The 18,854-nt window shown below is 40.9% G+C and overlaps 1 long non-coding RNA gene across 2 annotated transcripts in view; it reads left to right on the forward strand.

Annotated features, from left to right (window-relative positions):
• Window positions 1–8,522: 8,522 nt before the first annotated feature.
• LOC123601013 overlaps window positions 8,523–18,854 on the forward strand; it is an 89,316-nt gene continuing 78,984 nt past the window's right edge. The window contains exon 1 of one of the 2 annotated variants that reach the window (XR_006713926.1): window positions 8,523–8,714. This is a non-coding gene — a long non-coding RNA (uncharacterized LOC123601013). The other variant, XR_006713925.1, reaches the window with a different exon arrangement.

The following is an 18,854-nucleotide window of genomic DNA, read 5'->3' on the forward strand; positions in this document are numbered from 1 at the left end:
TTATGAGGGATGAGGAGAAAAAATAACTATTTCTTCAGTCCACTGTAGTCAGATGTTCTAGTAATTGGAGTGGAAGCATTCTTAAAGGGTTCACCTCTGTAACTTTAAATAATGTATTCAAAGTTCCCCTTTCTTGACTTATCAATTCTCTCTAATATCTATTGGTTCCCTGTCATAGAACCTGAGTGATCAGCTCACTTAAACTTCCCTACTTCCTCACTTCTCCTGGACTCTTTCCCAGACCCTCACTGCTTCCTACTTTTGTTGGTTAAATAATCCTTTTAATTCCATCTAGTGGTATTGTCTAAGTCTGCTAGGACTTTCATAATAAAATACCACAGACTGGGTGGACTAAAAGGCAGAAGTTTATTTCCTGACAGGAAATTTTCTGGAGGTCACATGTCCAAGGTCAAGGTGCCACCAAAGTACTAGTGAGGCCTCTCCTCCTGGCTTGCAGATAGCCTCCTTCCCACTGCATCCTCACAAGACCTTTATTTTGTATGCTCAAGCTAGGGGTGAGGGATGAGAACACTCTCTGGTGTCTCTTGTCTTTTTTAATTTTTAAAAAAGTTTATTTGTTTGTTTGTTTGTTTATAAGAGAGAGAAAGTGTGAGTGCAGGAGGGGCGGAGAGAGAGGGAGAGAGAGAGAATCCCAAGCTGGCTCCACACCATCAGCACGGAGCCCAATGTGGGGCTTGAACCCATGAACCATGAGACCATGACCTGAGCCAAAGTCAGACACTCAACCACTGAGCCACTCAGGCACCCCTCCTCTTCTTCTTATAAACATACCAGTCCTATTGGATTAGCACCCCACCCTTATGACTCATTTAACCTGAATTACCTCCCCCAGGGCCCTGTTTCCAACTACAATCACAGTGGGGATTATGGCTTCAACATAGGGATTGGGGAGACACAATTCAGTCCATAACTAGTATCATTATGAATGATTTGCCTAAACATCTCTTTCTTGTTCTCTTATACCTATACCACTTATTTTGATTACTCATCATGAAATATGACCAAAGTGGTTTCTTACACTTACTTCCAAGAGAAAGTAGTTCTGATTGTCCAGAGATTAGGAGTTTAGGCTACTTGAAAGAGGGATGCTTTAGGAAGGACTTAAGTCTTTAATGTGAACAGGATCAATCCATACAAAAAAAGCAAAGGGGATTTTGGGGCACTTTCACTGACTGTCCAGTCAGCCCTAATTTTTTTATTAAGTGGAAGATAAAACTGGAATGAAAAATAAAAATTAACTTAGATTGTGAGGTTGTGTAGAGGAAACATGTGACTTTGGACTAAAATGTAATTTGAAGGATGATTAAGTGCCGGTCTAAACATTTTTACAAAAGTTATTTTTAGGAGTTTGCCAAAGTCTTGGGAAAACCCCTTGAAAATGTCGAGGATCTGCTGTCCTGTGTCAAAGAGACCCTGGCAGCTTCTTTCTTCTTTTTCAGGTAAAATAATGAAAATTCAGTATATATTGTTTGGTGAATATTTGTCATTAGAACTGTATGGAGCCAGGGGAGCCTGAGTGGCTCAGTCGGTTGAGCATCTGACTTCGGCTCAGGTCATGATCTCATGGTTCGTGAGTTCGAGCCCCACGTCCAGCTCTGGGCTGACAGCTCAGAGCCTGGAGCCCGCTTCAGATTCTGTGTCTCCCTCTATCTGTCCCTCCGCTGCTTGCACTCTGTCTCTCACATTGTCTCAAAAATAAATAAACATTTAAAAAAAAAAGAACTGTATGGAGCTAAAAATAGGCTAAACTGAGGATTTGTAGGATATAAGGTTGCCGTCAAACCTCAGCTTGAGAAAAAAAAGTACAAAGAAGAGGAAGCCAATAGCTTGGACAGCATGTTAGACTTTTTTTTTTTTTCAAATTCTCTTCAAAGAAAAATAAGTTTTGAGCTTCAGTCCTTGGCAAAGAATAATTTTTATTTTTGCTACCCCCCACCCCTCATTTTATTTTTACTAGCTAGAGCTTGGTCTTGAAAGTAAGAAATAAATCACTGTTGCCACAAGTCCAAAAAAAAATGTGGAACAGTCTTTTTTATGAAGGATGGAGACATAAGTGTTTTGAAATAAAACTTCAATTTCATTTTATTCTAAGTCTTACCTACAAAACTAAAGAAGTGATGAGTTGAAATTGCAGCAAAAGGCAAATGAGGTTTTGACAGAGGAGAGTTCTCTGAGCAGTCTGAGTGTGATGATTTAGGACATGGAATTGCTTCCCCAGGAAGGCTGAGGAATCTCTTTCCTGGGAGGTGCTCTTCTGGGAAGGAGGGCTCAGTGAATCATCGTTTGCTGGGTATTTGCCCCATTCTGTGACTCTGACGCCAGGAGGGGCAGGAGGGTGTAGTTCATGCCTCAGCTCTGCTAGGGCTAGACAAACTGGGGCTTAAATCCATTTCACCCTTGTGTGCTCTTGGGCAACTAAATTAACTTCTCTGAGCCTCAAATTCATTATCTGTAAAATGGGGCTGTTGTAAGGATGAAATAATGCATGGAAAGTGCTTATTCTTTTGTAATTGTTTGATCAACGGCAACTCTAGTTATCATCTTTAAGCTTCTGTACATAATTCAGAAGGGAAGGTGAAGTGAATTAACACTGATGGAACAAAGTCTCTGGAGGATACTATGCTACCAGGACTTTCTATTCACTCTCTCACCTGATTTTACAACTAGTTTGTGAGACTTTATTCTTTGCATTCTTCATCCCTGTTTGTTCCCATTCTTGAGGCTTTTGTTTTGGTTTGTGATTGATTTGTTTAGGGGGCATCTGCCTAAATATGTTTGAAGGCCATTGCCTTGGAGCCCATTGTGGGTACCAAGGGATTTAGACTCTGTAGTGAGGCTGCCTTGGACATGGATGGACACCATCCTCTTCAACATTACCTTGGCTCTTGAAACTAAGCTACCCTGACATTGAGCAGCCCCCACTTCTTTTGTGATAAAGTTGCCCCCACATTAGAGGAAAAAAAATTCCTCTCCTTGTTATGACCCTTTCTCAAGTGCCTCATCCTGAGAAGTCAAACTCACAGGGGCTCTTTTTGTCACATTCATGGACATGTTTATGCATGCTGTTGTGTGTTGGGTACATTAGAATTTCATAGGATCTCATTTTTAGGAATTATTCCTCTAGCTCAAGGGCTCTTTTGACAAAAGCAAATACCTCAGTGAACATGTAAATGATCAGTTATCAGTGCATGGGTTCATATTCTCAGCTAGAGCTTGGAAGAGGGCGAGGCAAGGGAGGGGCTGAAGTCACAGGTATAACAAAGCAGTTGCACAGCTCTGAGAGTGAATGCCTTCTTAAGTTTTGCACCCTCAGTACCTTGTTTGCCTCATCCTGGGTAAAGCAGTGGTCTCCAAACTGGCCTCCAAGTGCCAGTCTTGCCCCATCCAATTAATTCTTCATGCCATGGATTAAAGTAACTCAAAGTCAAGCCTGTCATCTCCTGACTAGAACACTTCACTGGGCCCTCATTGTCTACAAAAGCCTACCTGCCCACAGAGCCTCACCTCTTCCCACTCTTCCTGCTTCAGCTTCCACTAAGCTGAACTACTGACTTGAAGTTCCTGATGTTCTGGACCTTTGCACAGGCAGATCCTCCTACTGTTATCCATTATTTACCCAAGGTTTCTTCTTTAACTCCTATGTGTCTTTCAGGTATCAGCTCAGGATCATGTCCCTCTCATCAAGATGCCCACATCCGAGTTAAGGAGCCCCTCTTCTATGAAAGCTCAGAACTCTGACCTTCCTTGAGCTCTTTGGTTTGTAATTGCTTCTTTGCTTGTCTGTCTCTCCCGTTAACTTGGTTGCTGCCTGAGGGAAGAAGCTATGCCTTACCTTTCAGTTAGATTTTCACTGGCACAGAATAACTAGGAATAAATGTTGGCTAGATGTCTATGTAACACAGACAATACTTTACAAAGACTTCAGTATTTCTCCTCTTAGAGATTTTCCTTTCCATCCCCAATAGTCCTTAAGAGTGTAAGACTTGGCCATAAGGCTTAGTGTTTCAGAGAAGGGGTTGTAAACATCACCTAGAAGAAAGAAACACACAGAGCAAGGAAGAAGGAAAAAATGACACAAAAGCAAGCTCCTGTCACATAGAAAGAGGAAGAAGGAAGCCTCTGTGGTACTGGGAAGATGGAAGGGAGAAGGGGAGAGAGAGGAGCAAGATTTCTCCCAACCCATGCTTCTCTCCCCAAGCCTTGAAGCATCTGATGTTAGAAACATCAAGGGACTGAGAAATATCTAGCCTGGCATCCTGCTTTCTCAGATGTGGGTTGAGGAGCCTAGGAGCTTCATAGAGAGGCATATGCCAAGTCAAACATGGCAAGGGAGCAGAGGAGCAGCCAAGCTGGAGTGAGGGGGTCTCTGTGAGATTAGGATATGATTATTTAATTATTTCTTATTGCACAACAGATGTTTTATTGGTGGTATCTACTTCTTACAGTACCTGATATTACAAATAATGCCATTGCATTTTCAGGGGTTGGGGGTGGGATTGAGCAGGGAACAGTACCTGAGGGATGCTCAGAACATGTGAACCCATCAGCTCTTCCTCTAGCCATGTCCTACCAGTCACTCATCATTTGGGTACTGGGCTCAGAGATACAAACAAATTAAACTCCTGTGCAGCAGGCAGCGTCTGCTCTAAATCAGAAAATAAAGAGCGGCTATGGTAGAGTGGTGCTTGTGTAGAAATAATTACCCTGCTCTGTGCAAGAAAGAGTGAAGCAGAAGGACAGCATGAGGAAGAAAGCAAGCGCAGAGAGATGGAGGTGCTGAATAGAGAGACTGTCACACAATCACTCATTTATCCATTAGCTCATTAAAAATGCCCTGAGCACATTTGCCAAGCACTATGGAAACGCATGTAGAATTGATATGGTAGAATCTTTTTCTTCTAGGAGCTAATGATCTAGTTGGAGGACATTAAAAAGTATATAAATATAACATTATACAGTGTGATAAATACAGTGTATTTTTTTTTTAATTTTTTTTTCAACGTTTTTATTTTATTTTTGGGACAGAGAGAGACAGAGCATGAACGGGGGAGGGGCAGAGAGAGAGGGAGACACAGAATCGGAAACAGGCTCCAGGCTCTGAGCCATCAGGCCAGAGCCCGACACGGGGCTCGAACTCACGGACCGCGAGATCGTGACCTGGCTGAAGTCGGACGCTTAACCGACTGCGCCACCCAGGCGCCCCAAATACAGTGTATTTTTAAGGTAGCACAGGAGAGGGAGGGTTTATTCTATCTGGAGAGGGAAAGGCATCCAGGAGGGGGTGAATCTGAGTTGGTGTTTCATTTCCACCCCAACTTGTCTAACACCAACTGGGTATGCTACCATTCAGTTCTGATGCTAACTACCCAGAGCTAGTACAGATTTTGCAAGTTCAGGGTGAACTCCTCTATAAGACTGCCCTCGCTCCAGATGTCAGCCACACTTCTGACTATCTGCCTACAGATTCAGGGTTTCCCACAGCTCCCTCAGGTGGGATAATTCACTAGAAAGACTCACAGAACCCAGAAAGGTACTCTACTTACAATTACAGTTTTAATATAAAGGACATGCATAGGGTGAGGTATGGGAGGGATGCAGGGCTTCTGTGCCCTCTCCCCATGGAGTTAGAGTGTATATCAGTGTCATATCAATGTATTCACCAACAAGGAAGCTCTGCTGAACTTTGGTGTCCAGAGTTTTTATTGAGGTTTTACGAAATAGGCATGGTTGATTACATCATTGGCATGTGATTGAACTCAATCTCTAACCCCCTTCCCTTCCCCAGAGGTTAGGCTGGCCCAAAGTTCCAACCCTCTAATCATGTAGTTGGACTTCCTGGTGATCAGCCCCAGGCTGAAGCTATCCAGGGGTACACCATGAATCACCTCAGGAGCATAAGAAAACATTACTATCATTCAGGGAATTCCAAGGGCTTTGGGAGCTCCATGCCAGGAATCCCGAACATAGACAAGACAAATTACTATAGCATGCTTGGGTTTAGAAGGTTGAATACAAGTTGGTAGTAGCAGACAAACAACCTAAGCGAGTCACTAGTTTTCTCTATGACTGAGGAGGCACTGCCAACCCCGGCCTCGAAATCATCTCTCCTCACTCTGAGTGACGTGGAAACTGTAATTTCCACCATTATGACCACTGCTTGGGAATAAGTCACTGAAATCTCAGGTTATGTTATAAATACATCTCTTAATCTGGTGAACATATGGGTGGTCAAAGACTAATTCATAATACATTATCAGGTTATTTCTAGTAGATATCAGGATCCCAGAAGGATCAATTCTTAGAAAGAGAAAAGGCCATGGCTTAGGGAGTTCTGGGTTTAAACCTGAGCTTGGTCACTTAGCTGTGAGATCTCGGGCAACTTCTCTGGGCTGCAGTCCCTCCCTATAACATGTAGGTTTGGGACCAGATGCCCTCTAAAGGCCTGTGTCCAACACTGCATGTTGGCTATCCCAACACCCATTCTGGAAGTTTAAGAGAATTCTAGAGATGCTGACCTAAACTGCTGGCCTAAGCAAGCCAGCTACCTCTATGTAAGACATTGTTATGTGAGTAAAACAAGGCCCTATTTACCCGAGCTCCTGTTACTAGGATTTTCTGTTATGTGCATTTGAAGCCATTTTCAACTAGGTTTTCATAGGTTCAGAATTCTAAATAATTACTGAAGACTGATAATGTACAAAGCACTGTGTAAGTTGCACAAATAATTGTTAAATATAGTCATGCCTTCCAGGACTCGGGGGGTAGGGGAGGGTAAGTAGAAGAACTCAGGGCACGTGAGCTCATTGCATACTTTTTGGAATGGGGCTTATTTGTAAACCACTCTGCCGCTCTGCATGCTCTGTAAACTTCAGCATGCTCCCAGACTTGGTAATCTCATTCACAAAAATGGAGACAATAATACATTTGTTACTGTGTACAGGCATACCTTTGAGATATTGCAGGTTTGGTTCCAGACCACCACAAAAAAGCAATTATTACAATAAATTGAGTCAAATGCAGTTTTTAGTTTCCTGGTGTATATAAAAGTTAATGTTGACACTATACTATAGTCTATTTAGTGTGCAATAGCATTATGTCTAAAAAACCCAATGTACATACCTTAATTTAAAAACATCTTGGGGCATCTGAGTGGCTCAGTCGGTTGGGTGGCCAACTGCAGCTCAGGTCATGATCTTGCGGTCTGTGAGTTCGACCCCCACTTTGGGCTCTGTGCTGAGAGCTCAGAGCCTGGAGCCTGCTTCCGATTCTGTGTTTCCCTCTCTCTCTGCCCCTTCCCTGCTTGCTCTCTGTCTGTCTGTCTCTCTTAAAAATAATAAACTTTAAAAAAATTTAAAAAATTTTTAAAAACACCTTTATTGTGGGGCTCCTGGGTAGCTCATTCTGTTGAGCGTCCAGCTCTTGATTTTGGCTCAGATCATGATTCCAGAGCCCTGGGATCAAACCTCACATTGGGCTCCACGTTGAGTGTGGAATCTGCTTGGGATTCTCTCTCTCTCTCTCTCTCTCTCTCCCTCTCGCCCACTCATACATTTTCATTTGCTCTCAGTAAGATAAGATAAGATAAGATAAGATAAGATAAGATAAGATAAGATAAGATAAAATAAAAAAAAATAAAATAAAATAAAAATACCCTTATTGCTATAAAATGCTAACAATCATCTGAGCTTTCAGTGAGTTATAATCTTTTTGCTGGTGGAAGATCTTGCCTCATTGTTGATGGCTGCTGACTGATCAGGTGGTGGTTTTTGAAGGCTGGGGTAGTGGTGGCAATTTCTTAAAATAAGACAACAATGAAATCTGCCGTTATCGATCAACTCTTCCTTTCACTTGAATACTGAAAGGCCATTGTGAGGTTATTAACTGGCCTAAATCAATATTGTTGTGTCTCAGGGAATAGGGAAGCCCAAGGAGAGGGGAGAGAGGTGAGGTATAAGCAGGGAAGGACTGGTTGGTGGGGCTTTCAGAACACTCACGACACTTAATCAGGTAAATTCATCGTCTTATGTGGGCAAGGTTTGTGGTGCCCCCAAATAATTCCAATACACACAAGATCACTGATCACAGATCACCATTACAAATATAATAATGAAAACATTTGGAAAATTATGAGAATTACCAAAATGTGACACAGAGGCACAAAGTAAGGAAATGCCGTTAGAAAAATGGTGCCAATAGACTTGACTTGACACAGGGTTGCCACAAACCTTCGGTTTGTAAAAAACGCAGTTTATTTGCAAAGCACAATGAAAAAAGGTTTGCCTATACTGAGGTTGTAGAAGCTAAGGGCTAATCTTTATAGAAGCCTATTTCCTAACACAATAGATTTTTACTGCTCTAAAAAACAGAAGGGTTTAGTGTATGCTTACTTTCCACTTCTGTATTCTAACAAGTGATTTTGTAGGTTGTGTGAGTCATTCTCCTCAAGGCCAAGCAGCTCTTAGCTTTGTTTATATAATTACCTTCCTTTGTGGCAAATCAGTATTTCCTCTAATCCGCAGTGTTTTCTGGGCCTCCTTATAGGAAATGGCTTCCATTGTTGGATACTTTGAATCCGAAATACTATGGTAGATGCCAGGAAATTGGGAATGGCTGGAGAAGCTAGGAAGTTATTTGAATGTCAAGGAGTTCTAGAATTCTGTGGAAAGAAGATAAGACGTTCCTTAAGCAGCCAGGTATTAGAAGGGTTTGTTATGGGATGGAGGGAGCTCTATTTGTGGTGGGATCAGAGGAGGTGTGGCCTTGGCGGAATGTTGCAGAAGATTCTGTTACAAAGAGAAGATCCTGGTAAGTACTATTGTTGGCAAAGTTTCCTTCTCTGAGGTGGATTTGAGACTTTGCTTGGCTGTTTTCCAGTAGTTTGTGGTCACCTGAGAAACAGAAAATCTAAGATTCTGTAAACCCAACACAGTGTTCACTTCTCCAGTCCCAGTTTTTACAGATAAAAAATGGAATGCCAGGGAACTCACAAAAGTGAAGGGGTCACTCAGCCTGCAGTCTAGGAATTATTTATAAATAATAGTAATGCAGTGAAACATGTGAATGGCAAGTGCATCTTGAGTAGTGCGGGGCAATTTGAGTTCATGACTGGAGGGTGGGCGGGGGGGAGGGGGTGTCAAGGGTGGGGCCTGAGGGAAGGAATGGGAAGGAACCAGAAGTGGCTAAATGGAAAGTTTATGAGATAATGTGGAGAAAGCATTTAGGACACTGCTGACACCTACAACTGCTTAGTAAATGTTTTCTATTCTTTCCTTTCCTCTTCTTGCCCTTCTTCTTCCTCATCCTGCCCAAGGCAGGCCACTGGGTGAAAAACTGGGGTGCAGAGCCAAACCAAGGATGGTCAGCTTCTGTGGAAGCGCCCCCATGCTGGAAGTAAGAGGGATGGGAATGAAAATGCTGTTGTTGAATTTGACCTGAGCAGGGAAAATAGGGAAGCTTAAGGAATCTCCTTGCCCTTTGTGTTCCAGGAAATGGCTTACTGCAAAGAAGTACCTTTCCCATATGGGTTAGATAAGGCTCCTGGGTAGCCTTTTCATTATCCAAATTCCCATTCTTGGCCTCATCAATGATTGGATGAACTGTTTTTGTCCCCACTGATGAATAGGAACAAAATGCTGTTAACTGAACCCAGGATACAGTTCTCTGGTTCTCTCAGGGGATTGAACCTTGGCCCACCCTCAGCTTTGGCCAGCATATAACCTTTCCTTAAGGGTCCTCTTGGAAAAGAGGCCAGCCTCAGGGTAAGACATTCTCTGAACTGCCACACAACCATGCATATATTGGTTCCTTTCATCCCTTAGCCTTGTATTCTCTACTTTATAGAAGAAAACTTTTCCCAAACTTGAGATGCTTGCTGATCTTTCCATCAATGTTCTCCTTACTGCAATAATCCTTCCCCACTCTTACAATGATCCCTATTAATGAAGTCTCTTACTAGTCTGGATCTGATTTTGATTTGACAGAGTTTTGTGATAGCTTGCAAGATGGCCCTCAATGATCCCCACTTCTGATACTCTCTTGCATCATCCCCACCCTTGAGTGTAAGCTGGACCTCGTACTTTGCTTCTGAGAAAGGTCAAATAAAATGGGAGTCATTTATGTCAAGGCATTTTATTTTATTTTTAATTTTTTTAATGTTTATTTTTGAGAGAGAAAGAGTGCGTGAGGGAGGGGCAGAGAGAGAGGGAGACAGAGAATCCCACTCAGGCTCTGCACCATCAGCACAGAGCCCGACTAGGGGCTCAACTCACCAACTACAGGATCATGACCTAAGCGGAAATCAAGAGTTGGACAAAACCAACCGAGCCACCCAGGCACCCCTATGTCAAGAGAGTTTAAAGTGGAGCTGGGAGGCCATTAAGGAGGTGGCCTTATGCATATCCTCACCGGTGGAACCATGAACTTTTGAACAGGGCCAAAGTGCAAATACTCCAAGAACTCTGCAAGCAAGAAGGCTTGCCACTTGCTACAGTAGCAGACTTTTGCTTAGTGATAGCCTTAGCAACCAATTATGTTTGGCCAAGATTAGTTTTCTGCTGCCAACACCAATCAAAATTCTTTGTAAACAACTTATACAAGCATTCCCTTTTTTTGTCTTTAAAAGTCCCTGACTTTTGCTGTTTGGGTTGCTACCCAAATCTTGAACTGCAATTCTTTGATCCCAAATAAATGCTTTTGCTTAACTGTTGCCTCCCAACAATTTAAAGTTGACACTTCTAATGAATAGAATATATGGCAAAAGCAGTTGGATGTCACTTCTAAGATTAGGTTGCAAAAGACTCTGACTTCTGTCTTGCTTACATTCTCTATCTCTGGCTCTTCTTGGTTTCCTGGCTCTGATGAAAGAAACTGCCATGTTGTGGGCTACAGAGACCCATGGAGAGAAACAAGGGGCGAGGAACTGAAAGTCGCCTCTGGCCCACAGCTGGTGAGGAACTGAAGCCCTCAGTCCAATAAGGCCTCAAAAAACTGAATCCTGCCAACAACCGTGTGAGCAGGATTGTTGAGAGTGGACTTGGAAGTGGGTCTTTACCTAGTTGATGCTTAAGATGACTACAGAACTGGGATGCTAGGGATTGAATATTTGTATCGTCTCCCCTCCAAATATATTGAAATCTAAACCTCCAATGCGATGGTATTAGTAGGTGGGGATTCTGGGAGGTAATTAGATCATGGAGCACTCATGAATGAGTGCTTATAAAACCCTTATAAAAGAGACTCCAGAAAGATCCTTCACCCCTTCTGCCACGTGAAGTTACAGCAAAAAAACTTAAGTCTATGAACCAGAAAGCACATTCTTTCTTTTTTTTTTTTAATGTATTTTTAATTTACATCCAAGTTAGTTAGCATATAGTGCCATAATGATTTCAGGAGTAGATTCCAGTGATTCATCCCCTATGTATAACACACAGTGCTCATCTCAACAAATGTCTTCCTTAATGCCCCTTACCCATTTGGCCCATCCCCACCACCACAATCCCTCCAGCACTCCTCAGTTTGTTCTCTCTATTTAAGAGTCTCTTTGTTTTCCCCCTCCTTGTTTTTATATTAGTTTTGCTACCCTTCCCTTATGTTCATCTGTTTTGTGTCTTAAATTCCTCCTATGAGTGAAGTCATATTTGTCTCAGAGAGCACATTCTTACCAGACATCAAATGATCTTGGGTTTGTACCTTGATCTTGGACTTCTCAGCCTCTGGAACTGTGAGAAATAAATTCCTGTTGTTTATAAGCCATACAGTCCGTGGTATCCTGATATAGCAACCCTAATAGACTAAGACACAGGTGATACCTTAATTGCATACTTGTAAGAGACCCTAAACCAGAGGACCAGCTAAGCCACACCTGGATTCTTGACCCAAAGAAACTGTGATAATGAATATTATTTTAAGTCACTATATCTGGGGGGTAATTTATTACACAGCAGTAAATAACTACACAAAGTTGATGATAGGAATCCTCCACAGAGGTCCAGGACCTGGGGACATAAAGGCTGTCTCCCGAGTAGCTATAGGAAGATCAGACCAAAAATGGTGGTTAAGCATGGAGAGACTAAATATATACATGGACAATGACCAGACCATATATTACAAGAGAAGTCTGTAATAACCAGCCTAGAAGCTAAACCACAACCTCTGCAGCAATTGTCCCAGAATGGTCAGGACCTGATCAATAATTGTCAGCTTCCTGATTTTTTTCATTTCATTTCATTTCATTTCATTTCATTTCATTTCATTTCATTTCACTTCACTTCACTTCACTTCATTTCATCATGGTAAGTGTACTTAATCCCCATCCCTATTGCACCCATCCCCCAACTCACTGCCTCTCTGGTAACCATCGGTTTGTTCTCTATGGTTGGGTTTGTCTCTTGGTCTATTTCCCTCTTTTTTCTTCGCTCAGTTGTTTTGTTTTGTAAATTTCACATATGAGTGAAATCATATGGTATTGGTCTTTTTTTGGCTGACTTACTTCACTTAGCATTATACTCTGTAACTCCATCCATATCATTGCAAATGGCAAGATTTCATTCTTTTTTATGGCTTAGTAATATTCTTCTGAGTAATATATTACATCTTCCTTATTCATTCATCAAATTGATGTACACTGATGTACACTTGGGCTGCTTCCATAGTTTGGCTATTGTGAATAATGCTGCTATAAACATAGGGATGCATGTATCCCTTTGAATTCATGTTTTCACATTCTTTGGGTAAATACCCAGTAGTCGATGGCTGGATCATAGGGTAGTTCTATTTTTAACTTTTTGAGGAACCTCCACACTCTTTTCCACAGTGGCTGCATCACTTTGCATTCCTACCAACTGTGCAGGAGGGTTCCTTTTTCTCCACATCCTTGCCAACATCTGTTGTTTCTTGTGTTGTTGATTTTAACCATTCTGACAGGTGTGAGGTGATTTCTTGTTGTAGTTTTTACTTGCATTTCCCTGATGATGAGTGATATTAAGCATCTTTTCATGTGTTCCTTGGGCATCTGGATGTCTTCTTTGGACAAATGTCTTTCATGTCTTCTGCTTATTTTTTTTTTTTTTGAATTATTTGTTTTTGGGTATTGAGTTGTATCAGTTCTTTATATGTTTTCTATACTAACACTTTATCAGATATGGTCATTTGCAAATATCTTCTTCCATTCAGTAGGTTGCCTTTCAGTTTTATTGTTTCCATCACTGTGCAGAAACATTTTATTTTTATGTAGCCCCAGTAGTTTATTTTTGCTCTTATTTCCCTTGCCTCAGGAGACATATCTAGAAAAATGTTATTATGGCCAATAGTGCTCTCTTCAAGGATTTTTTTTGGTTCAGATCTCACATGTAGGTCTTTAATCTATTTTGAATTTATCTTGGGGTATGGTGAAAGATAGTGGTCCAGTTTCATTCCTTTGCATACAGCTGTCCAGTTGTCCCAGCACCACTCGTTGAAGAGACTGTCTTTTCCCCACTGTATATTCGTTCTTCTTTTGTTGAAGATTGATTGACCACATACTTGTGGGTTTATTTATGGGTTTTATGTTCTATGTCATTGCTCTCTATGTCTATTTTTATGTCAATACCATACTGTTTTAATTACTACTACCTTGTAATATAACTTAAAATCTGGTACTGTGATACCCCCAGTTTTTTTCTTTTTCAAGATTGCTTTGGCTGTTTGGGGCCTTATTGGTTTCATACAAATTTTAGGATCATTCTAGTTCTGTGACAAATGCTGATGGTATTTTGATAGAGATTGCATTAAATCTGTAGATTTCTTTGGACGGTATAGACATTTTAATAATATTTGTTCTTCCAAATCATGAGCATGAAATATTTTTCTAGTTCTTTGTATTGTCTTGAATTTTTTTCATGAGTGTTTTATAGTTTTCAGAGTACAGGTCTTTGACTTCTTTGGTTAAGTTATTCCTAGATAATTTATTGGTTTTGGTGCAATTGTAAATGGGATTGTTTTTTAATTTCTCTTTCTGCTGCTTCATTATTAGTGTATAGGAATGCAACAGATTTCTGTATATTTATTTTATATCCTGCAACTTTACTGAATTCATTTATCAGTTCTAGTAGTTTTTTGATGGAGTCTTGTGGGTTTTCTATATATAGTATTATGTCATCTGGAAATAATGGCAGTTTTACATCTTCCTTACCAATTTGGATGCCCTTTATTTCATTATGGTGTCTGATGACTGTGGCTAGGACTTCCAGTACTATGTTGAATAAAAGTGGTGAGATTGGACATCATTGTCTTGTTCCCGACCTTAGGGAAAAAGCTCTCAGGTTTTCACCATTGAGTATAATGTTGGCTGTGGGTTTTTCATATATAACCTTTATTATGTTGAGGTATTTTCCCTCTAGACCTCCTTTTTGAGGGTTTTTATCATGAATGAATGTTGTACTTTGTCAAATGCTTTTTCTGCATCTATTGAAATGATTATATGGTTTTTATCCTCTCTAGTATTGATGTGATGTATCGTGTTGACTGTTTTGTGAATATTGAACCACACTTGCATCCTGGGAATAAATCCCACTTGACACTGGTATATTTTTTGTAATGTATTGTTGGATTTGGTTTCCTAATATTTTGTTGAGGATTTTGCTTCTATGTTCATGAGAGATATTAGCCTGTAGTTTTCTTTTTTGTGGTGTCTTTATCTGGTTTTAGTATCAGGGTGATACTGGCTTCATAGAATAAATTCGGAAGTTTTCCATTCTCTTGTATTCTTTGGAAAAGCTTGAGAATAGGAATTATCTCTTCTTTAAATGTTTAGTAGAATTCACCTGTGAAGCCATCTGGTCCTGGACTTTTGTTTCAGCACTTTGAATGTATCCTGCCAATCCCTCCTGGCCTGCAAAGTTTCTGCTGAAAAATCTGATGACAGACTTATGGGGTTTCCCTTGTATGCAACTGTCTTTTCTGTGGCTACTTTTAATTTTTTCTTTTTTTTTTTAATGTTTATTCATTTTTTGAGAGAGGGAGAGACAGAGTGCGAGTGATGCAGAGGCAGAGAGTGAGACACAGAATCCAAAACAAGCTCCAGGCTCTGAGCTGTCAGCACAGAACCCCATGTGGGGCTTAAACTCATGAACTGCGAGATCATGACCTGAGCCAAAGTCAGATGCCCAACCGACTGAGCCACCCAGGTGCCATTTTGTTTTGTTTAAGTAATATCTACACCCAGTGTGGAGCTTGAACTCACAACCCCAATATTGAGAGTCACAAGCTCTTCCAACTGAGCCAGCCAGGTGCTCCTAAAAAAATTTTTTTATCACTACTTTTTTGCCATTTTGATTACTATGTGTCTTGGTGTATTGAGTTTTTGTGGGGATCTCTGTGCATCCTGGATCTGGCTATCTATTTCCTTCTCCAGATTAGGGAAGTTTTCAGCTATTATTTCTTCACATAAATTTTCTGTTCCTTTTTCTCTCTTCTTCTTCTGAGACCTCTATAATGGGAATGTATTAACCTTGATGGATTCACTGAGTTCCCTAAGACTATTCTCAACTTGCAGGGGTTGGGACTTGGTGTAAGCAAGTTAGGTAACAAGTGTTGGGGCAGTGTTTGTTCCACAGATGGGGGGTGGGGAGGGAAATTGCGCCTGTTAGCTCCGTTGTTCCTGGAGGGCTCTCCCATGATCCTTGCCTCTCCAGGCCATGCTCTGAGGTGGGCAAGTCTTTTTCCCTCCCGTCTGCCCCTGGAATTTTTCAAAGTACTGGTTCTACACTATATCTGCAAGGGCTGTTTGTCATGCTGGTTCTTTAAGGGCAGGGGGATTCTGCTTCCTAACACCTTCTAGGTTCTCCCAGAGCAGAGCCACTGATTTTTAAAATTCCAGGCTTTACGTCCTGCTGATTGTAAGAACTCATGAGATTTGGCCCCTCTCACTTTCAAAGGCAAATATTCTGGGGGTTCATCCTCCCTATTCATCTGTGGACTCCCTGGTGTGAAAGTCTGTTTTTCACCCTTCTCTGCACCACCAGCTCCATCCCCCCATGGTTGCCCATGGTCACTTTCACTCCCAGACCACATCTTCACTCTTTCCACCTTCTTCAGTGTGGCTTCTTCTCTACCTTTAGTTGTGGAATTTGTTCTGCCAGTCTTCAGGTCATTTTCTGGGTTGTTTATGCTTATGCGAATGTTATTTAGTTGTATCCATGGGATGAGGTGAGCTTAGGGTTTTTCCACTCCACCATTTCCCAACTGACCTTGCCAGTTTCCTGATTTTTTGCCCCTATTTTCAACTCAGGACCAAGCTTAAAAGCCAAATATGCTTTCCAAATCAATTATATAACATGTTCCACTTCTAATTAGCTGGCATCCAGCTCCTTATGCTAACAAACTCCAATCAGAGCTTATGAGGCTATCCTCATGCCTTTTTTTTTTTTTTTACTGTAAAGCTTCCTGCTTGCCTTTGAATCTCCACCAAATGGCAAATGATGGTGGCTGACTCCTCTGTTATAGCAAGCTCTGAATAAATAGCTTCTGTTTGTTCTCATTTAGGTAATCTTCATTTATTTCCACGCAACCTTTTCCTCCATTCATATGTGTTCCATTCCCTCCTACCTATAGGACCAAGATGTTCTAAATGTTCCTGCAGAAACAGTAGGAGCAGTAACACAGGTGGCTAATAACCAGTTATCTTCTCCCTTCTTCTCCACTCTATATGTTAGCATTCACTGTAGGTTATCTTGTGATTAATTGCTTGTTGGCTGGAGCCTTATTTTATCCAAATTGAGAGGTGGTATTGATTGAGAATCAAAACTGTACTTTCTTTCTCACTCCAGTACTCAAAAGAGAAACATGGGTTCAAAATGAAGTTATGGAGCCCTAATTCTCAGACAGTGTGAGAACGCTGCAGAACAGCTTTAACCAGGGTAGAAAGGGGCAGTCTCTATTCATACCTTGTGTTACTGTTATCTAAGACATAGGCCAAAAGAAGGAATTTGAACTTCTCTAATGGGAGATAGGAAAGTCTCAAGAAGAAAATGAGTCCTCATGGTGGTAAAATATGTTTCATTTCAGATGCCTTTGAGGGAAAAAATAGCTGCAACTCAGAGTGGAAAAATTCCCCCCTGTTCTTCTATCTTTCCAACATTCCACTGCCCCCAAGCTCCCTCTCCCACTTCCTTACTTCCTAGCAGAGCCAGAAGATGGTAAGACCAGAGTTCAGCCAACAGTTCTGCTAAATCAGATAAAGCCATTTTCACTTATCAAATGCCTGCAGTTATGGATTACTAGGGATTGGTTATTCTGAAGGGAGAGTCGGACAGAGGTATTTGTGGTTAAAAGAGAAAGGTCTATGAGAAGAAAAGAGAAGGAAAAATTGGAAATTGGCATATATTTAGAAGCTCTGGACAATAAAGCTTTATTCTTTTATTCAAAGAACTGAAACTTGGATCAGGAAAAAAAGACAATCGATTTTTTTCATCACTCCTTTCCAACCCCATGTGGATTTAGCAATAAAGATTGGCATAACTTTTCATCAGAATTCAATGAAAGGAAGGTGGGAATATAGAAAAAGAGTTATTACCAGAGCTCATCTACTAGGCTGAGGAAACAACTTCATTATAGACCACAAAGTGATGAGGATATGCCCTGAGGATGATGGCCCAGTTGGAGACATAGTAAGATGGATTCTATCCCTGTTCCCCGCCTCTCACTGCTGCCTATTTCTCCCTTCCAGAAAGGTTATTAGAGACATCATTTGTGGAAGAAAGAAAGGAGTAGCTTGCCATATGGGTTACATCAATGGATAAATCTAACTTGATTCTTCTCATGATTTCTTTGCCTTCCATTATTTCATCTTGTGCTTCTCCTGACTGGTGAAAAAACTCAGAACCCTGGCAGGAGTGTGCTGTACTTGATGGTGTTCCTAAAACAGAGGATGGTTGTAAGGATAGGAAGAAATATCACTCACAGAGATTTCCAGCATAGAACCCAGCATATGGATGATCCTCAATAAATGGTAGTAGATGCTGATATAGAGTGAAACATTGCTATTGGCTACAATTGTTACTCAGTAGTGCTCTAGAAATATTAGTATAATCTCAGTGAAACATAGGCAATGTTTCTTGCTCCTGGGTTGTTGAGAGCATCTGGAGAGAGGAACTCTCCCTTACGAGCATCCTCTTCTATCCTGTGTAGCAGAGCTCTTTGCCTGGGATCTTCTCCTGTTTCTTCTTCATCAAACTCCACTTTTCTTTGTTGTCTCTTCAGAGCTCTATTACCCCCATGTACATGTTATGTGTTAATGAAAGGGTATTGATTATAATTATGCATAATATATTATTAAGGCAAATGGATGTTTTGGGGTATATGGATGGCTCAGTTGAACATCTGACTCTTGATTTCAGCTCAGGTCATGATCCCAGGGTTGTGGGATCCACACCGCTTAGGATTCTCTCTCTCTCTCACTTTGCCCCTCTCCCCCGCTTGCTCACTCTCTCTCTCTAAAATAAAATAATAACAAAATGGATATGTTTGAAAATATTTTTTCTTTAAATTTCTGAAAGAGTTTGTATAGAGGTGGTATGACTTCTTTAAATGTTTGGTATGATTCATCAGCCAAGCCATTTGGACCTAGAGTTTTCTTTATGGGAATGTTTTTAACTATAAGTTTATTTTTCTGATAGATATAGGACTACTTAGATTATTTCTTCTCATGTTTTGTATCTTCTTGATAGTTTGTGTCTTTCAAGGAATTTTATTTTATCTAAGTTGTTGACTTTACTAGCATAATGTTGTTTACTTATTATGCTTGTCCTTTATTATGCTTTTAATATCTATAGATTCTAGAGTGATGTTGCTTCTCTCAT

The sequence above is a fragment of the Leopardus geoffroyi genome, chromosome D1, assembly GCF_018350155.1.
Source record: "Leopardus geoffroyi isolate Oge1 chromosome D1, O.geoffroyi_Oge1_pat1.0, whole genome shotgun sequence".
NCBI lineage: Eukaryota > Metazoa > Chordata > Mammalia > Carnivora > Felidae > Leopardus > Leopardus geoffroyi.